Here is a 6,371-nt window from a genome sequence, read left to right as displayed (position 1 = left end):
TCTTCCACTACAAAGAGAACAAGATTAAAATTATGACTTAAAAAGAAGTTCCCAGTACATTATGTTCACTTCTATTTTTCTTGACCTTCTACTCCCTATCCTTTGTTTTAGATGCCAATTGCTTTCTGGAAACCATACCCTCATATATCACATACTGAGCTCAGCACCCTTCTCCCATCCTACTTACAGATTTGGAAGCATCAGCTTGATTCCTCACACTTTAATCTGCTTGTCTAAGCTTGGCCTCTTATTAGAGCCAAGGCAGAGCTGTCTGTGAATTGGAACTAACACTAGGGTCATGGCTACTGCTTAGGGTAATAGAAAATACTGAGATGTTTTCTACCATGACCAATTAGAATTCTCAGTGGATTATTTTCCATGAGCTTTGTGGTAATTGGTGGTGAGAGTTCACACTCCTATGAGCACGCTCAGTTGCATTAATTATTAAATTGATTTTACAGACCCAGCTGGGAATTAAACCCCCGTTAGTATCACTGTGGGAAAATACATTCTGTGTTCCAAAACAATTGACCTTTTGGAGTCAATCCAGTTGCTAAATGGGGGACAGCCTGTACAATATTATGTTACATTTTGGAGCTTTGTTTGTATATTTTAGGATTAAAGACTTGTTAATGCTGGAAGAAACTTTGGAGATCACTAACTAATGTCTACATTTGTAGGTAATTAAATCAAGGCTCAGATATATAGCTTGGTGTACATTTCCCTAGACAGTCATTAAACCTGTTCAAAAGTTAGGACTGTGCAAATTCAAACACAATGTTTCATACATACTTAATAGTCTAATATAGGATTCATTTTAGAGATTTAGTCATTGTAATATTTCCTTAAATAGCAAGTACCACAGGGAATTTCAAATATAAACTTATTTATAATAGGCTGGACCTAGTTTAAGTCAAGATGTCAATAGAAATTCATAATATTCTGTGTAATTAGTATTTTCTACATAAAAGGATCTATTGGCGGGGCTGGGAAGGTGGCTCAGTGGTAGAGTGCTTGCCTTGCATGCATGAGGCCCTGGGTTCGATTCCTCAGCACCACATAAGAAAAAAGAAAAAAGCCAGAAGTGGCACTATGGCTCAAGTGGTAGAGCGCTAGCCTTGAGCTGAAGAGCTGAGGGACAGCGCCCAGACCCAGAGTTTAGGCCCCACAACTGGACCCCTCCCCCCCAAAAAAGGGATCTATTGGTGATGGGTATATAAGCCCAATGAATATTTCTCATATATACATATATATATGGTTTTAGTTTGAGGTAACCAAATCCATTTATTTTAACGTGTTCTTAGAGGAGATTTCTTTCTTTTATAACTAGTGTTTTAGAAAAATGGCACTTTCTTTCTTTGTCTTAGTTACTAAAATCAGTTGAAATGGGGATTGAAATCTTGAAGTGATAAATCCCCAACTGAAAAGATAATAAAGCAGAAGCTGGATATTCTGTAAGAAAAGAGCAACTATAACTAGAAACAAAATTGTTTTATCTGTAACAAATTTCACATCCTGTATACTTTTCCTTACCAACAAACAATTAGCTACTTTGTAACTAGTTATTTCCTGGTAACTCCTCTGAATGAACAGGATGAGGGAAACACTGAAAGAGAAACATTTTTCCTTATGTAAATAAAATGATTTTTATTGTAACATAGTACCCAACTGGCTTTGTAATCTCATTACAAAATAAAAGAAAAGGTCTCAGATCAACACTTTAATCATTAAATAGTGTCCATTTGTGATAGTTGTTTATCCAAATTCAGTTGCCTTTTTTTGGGGGGGGAGGCCCTGTCGTGGGGCGTGCACACACACGCACATGTGTTTTAGGAGAGATTTTTTTTTAACTCAAGACAAAGTGGTATTTGGTTATATATACTTTAAGTTTTAGGGACTAAAATGACTGAAGACATGCCTTATTATTCTCTTATATTCAAAGGAAAATAAACTAAATCTTCTTGGGCAGGGTGGTATATACCTATAAACTCAGTTACTAAGGTTGTAATGCTCAGGAGGGTCAAAGTTTGAGACCAGCCCAGGCAAAAAGTTAGTGACATAATCCTTCTCTCCATCACAACAAATACGCTGGACATTGTGGTGTATGGCTATAATCTCAGCCATGTGTGAGGTGTGAGTAGGAAGATCACAGATTGGGACAAACCCCAGGCATAAACTTGAGCCTTATCCAAAAATTAACTAAAGTACAAAGGGTTATGGGTATGGATCAAATGGTACAATGCTTGCCTAGTAAGTGAAAGAGACTGAGTTCAAACCCCAATTACCCCTCCCCAAGAAAACAAAAAGCTTATAATATTTGATTAAAAGAATAGCTACCTTCCAAATATACCTGAAAAAATTTAAACGTAGTACCATTCAAGACCAATGATGTGACTGAGAGGAATAATATTGATGGAAAGACAGGCCAAAAATAGATTTATTCATCTAAAAACTGTCATGAATCAACTCAGGGCAAGAAAGAGCTGGCTATCACAACTTCAATATTTTGCAATCTATACCTGCTCACATTCATAGTGGCTACTGGCCAATAATGAGACAAATAAGAAAAGCATCCCAATGCTTTGTTTACTTAAGGCAACACAAGGCTGTTGTCCATTGAGGTCCAGAGTTCCTTCTTTGGGAACAATCCACAGGGACATCTCCCTGGTCTCAATAAGTGATGGCTAGGTTTCTCTGAAGCCTGATCTGCCTTTGTCTAATGGATATCAGAGTTCCCTAGATACTACCTATTAGTAAGGGAAAATAAAGTCACAATGTTATTAAGGCTTCAAACTATGTCCCAAGTCCCTGTCAATCAAGAAGTGTAATAGTCAGAATTTTTCCTTCACAAACATTTCTGGAATTACCCATGAATAGTGGCATGAGTGATTTGGATATCTCTATAAGCCTCATAGTGTTCTGGTAAAGTTTCAACAACCACGATTCAGAAATAAGAAGGCCAGGTATAGTGGTACAAACTGTAATCCCAGCTACTTGAGAGGCGAGGACTGAAATATCAAGGCCAACCTGGTAAAAATTATTGAGAGCCTATCTTGAAAACAAAATACAGGGGCTGGAAAGGTGGCTCAGTGGTAGAGTGCTTGCCTTGCATGCATGAGGCCCTGGGTTCGATTCCTCAGCACCACATACACAGAAAAAGCTGGAAGTGGGTGCTATGGCTCAAGTGGTAGAGTGCTAGCCTTGAGCTGAAGAGCTCAGAACAGTGCCCTGGCCCAGAGTTCAAGCTCCATGACCAGCAAAAAAAAAAAAAAAACACTAAAAGGGCTATGACTGCCTCCAGTGATAGAGCACTTGCCTTTGAGGGCCTGTGTTAAATTCCCTACCGGTGATAGAGCACTTTGAGGGCCTGTGTTAAATTCCCTAGTACCAGAAGGGGGAAGGGTGGCTATCTAGGACTGATAAGGTTATAAGTGATGTTTACATCTTTTTCTACATTTTCCAAACTTCCTTCAATAAGCACAATTTACTCGGGGAAAAAAATAGGGGTACTTATTTTCATGGCAAATCTGCCCTGAACTCTGATACAAGCTTAGTTTTTGTCTTTATCGTATATGATGAGACTATTCATTGTTTGCTTCAAAAAGAATGTTTTAGATTATGATGAGCTGCCCCACCAGCTGCTGAGTGGTTATGTAACATAGTTTCTTTTCAACTTCAAATTCTGAATGGATATCATTCTTTTAGAGAAGGATCCCTTCGAAAAGTTGGTTGGGCCCTAGTCATAAAATTCCTTCATATGCAGAAGAGCTCATTCTATCCCAGGATTCCAAGACAGTGAAATCTCAAGCAGGAACAGCAGCAAGCCATAACCAGAATCATTCCTGTGTCTTCAGGACCCCAGAACTCTGCTGAGATTGGACTCAGACAATTTGTGGTGATTTTCTTACCAATGCTCACTCTCTTTCTGTGTAATCATTTCTGTTGAATGTCTCGTGTCTTTTAAATATATCTGCATATATTTGAACCCTAATTGTAGATGTTCATGAGGTCCATGAAAATTGGAGACTCGAAGCATCCTGAGCTTGTGTGTATGTCTGTGTATGTGTGTGTGTGTGTCTGTGTGTGTGTCAGTTGTGGGGCTTGAACTCTGGGCCTGAGCACTATCCCTGAACTCTTCAACTCAAGGCAAGCACTTTACTACTTGAGCCACAGCACCACTTCCGGTCTTCTGGTGGTTAATTGAAGATGAGTCCCACAGACTTTCCTGCCTGGGCTGACTCTGAACTGCAATCCTCAGATCTCAGCCTCAGATCAGTAGCTAAGATTACAGGCATGAGCCACCAGCACCCAGCTCATCCTGAGCTCTAAAAAAGAGAAAGAGATTTGGGGAAGTGGCATACAAGTCTATGAGCCACTATAGTCAAGTCCCTGTTCCAGTTCAAAGTATTTTCTCCATTTGTAACCGAAGTCATTTTTCTTTGGTATTTAGAAAGCTGTGAGTCATTTGTGATTTATCCCTATTACTGTAAACCAATAGAACCTTGCACTGTGCATTTTGTATACAAAAACTGCTGGCTTAATCTTCCTCACTCTCAGTTCTCTTTTCCTCTGTACTTTTTATTTACTGTGCTTCGTGTTTTATGTAATCTACCTTAACCCCTTTCTTCTGGAATAAAGTGGTAAAAATACACAAAATAGAAAATGATAATAAACTTTTTTTTCATTCTTTTTTGAGAGGGAGGAAGGTTCTGGGAAATGAACTTAGAAACTCACACTGTGTCAACAAGACATTGTAGACAAGACATTCTACCACTGAGCCACACTGCTAGCACTGACTGGCCTTGAAATGTCCACCTTCCTGACTCTCTCTCTTAAGTAGCTGGGATCAAAGGCAAGCATCATTGTGCCAAGTTAAACCATTTCTTTGGCCCCCTAAAGGCCACAAAATGAACCAGCGGTGATCTGTAAAATCTACTCCAGGCAGAAATACCATTATAACTGTTACCTGTTCTGGCTTCAGCATTAATAAATACATGAAATCCTAAGGTAGATAAGTAACTAGAAAAAAAGACATTAGGGGATCCTAACTCTATAAAACACTTGACTGGAAAATTATTTCTCCTCTTCCCTCTTCCCCCAAATTCTACAGTCTCTATTGCTCAAGTCCATATAAGGCACAAACATTAAAGCACCCAGCTCTCTCTTTCTCTCTCTCTCTCTCTCTCACACACACACACACACTTCACTACAATTGTTAAGAGTGTGAACTCTACGATTAGATGCCTGGGTTTGAATCCTAGCTCTGCTGAAGCACTTGTATGATTTGGAGCTAGTTATTTAATCATATGTGCTTCTATTAATCACATCCACAAAGTAGAGATAGGACATCCTGTAGGGCTTCTTTTAAGGATTAAATAATACCATCTAAAATAGTACCTGGGCACATCTCAGTATGTTAGTTATTATCAGTGATGTTAGTTATGATCAGTTAGTTATCATCAACTCCTTTTCTCCGTCTCCAGGTAGCATCATGTCAATCACTGGGAAAGAGTACCTGTGGAATGGGGAAAGGCCTTGTCTGACCACCTAAAAGAAGCCAAATACTGTTTCTTGCTTTGATGCTTTAAGTGGCTACTCCTTTTCCTGCCGGTCTAAAGTCAGCATCATGAGATGATAGGAAAACTACATAATGAACCTTCCTGAGCCCCTATGTTTCTCTTTCTCCCTTCCTTCACCGAACCAGATACTTGGTAGGTATGGCAGGCATCAAGAAAAAAAACTTTCTAAAAAATCTTTTGGGAGCTAAGTGTGGAAGATCAATGCTTAAACAATCACAAGATAGGAACAATCACAAGATAGTATGAACAGAAAAGCTGTGGGTAGGGGTATTTACAGCGGATGGAGACGTAGGATAACGTGACTGTTGAGCTGGAGAGGGATACCCATGAGAAATCGCATGACTGCTGATCCTTCCAGAGTCCATTTTAATTCTTCGTTCCTCCTCCAGGGAGACATGGGGACCAGACCTATAGACCCTTAGGCGATAAAGTTTATTTGCGATATTAAAGCTGTTCTTTCCGGCTTTCCACACACTTGGGTTTCAAACACGGGTAACTGCAGTCCGCGTTTCCCGATTAACGGACACAGGAGGAATGAATTGCATGCGAAGTCAGGGAATGGAGCCAAGAACAGCGAATCGAGGCGGGAAGGGCATAACGGCTAAGTCTGGTAGAACCGCAGCACCTCCCGGGCAAACAGCAGAGAGGGACCACCAGCAGCTCTGCCTACCAGCGAGCTGAGTAAAGAGCTTCCCGGGCCCGGCAAGCCTGGCCCTAACCGCGCCTGCGCGGTGCACTAGCGATTCGGCGCAGTAGTGAATGTGGAAAAGGATGGACCGCGGGGGGAGGGGG

Source organism: Dipodomys ordii, unplaced genomic scaffold, assembly GCF_000151885.1.
Source record: "Dipodomys ordii isolate 6190 unplaced genomic scaffold, Dord_2.0 Scaffold20, whole genome shotgun sequence".
Taxonomy (NCBI): Eukaryota; Metazoa; Chordata; class Mammalia; order Rodentia; family Heteromyidae; genus Dipodomys; species Dipodomys ordii.
This window is presented reverse-complemented; position numbering follows the sequence as displayed.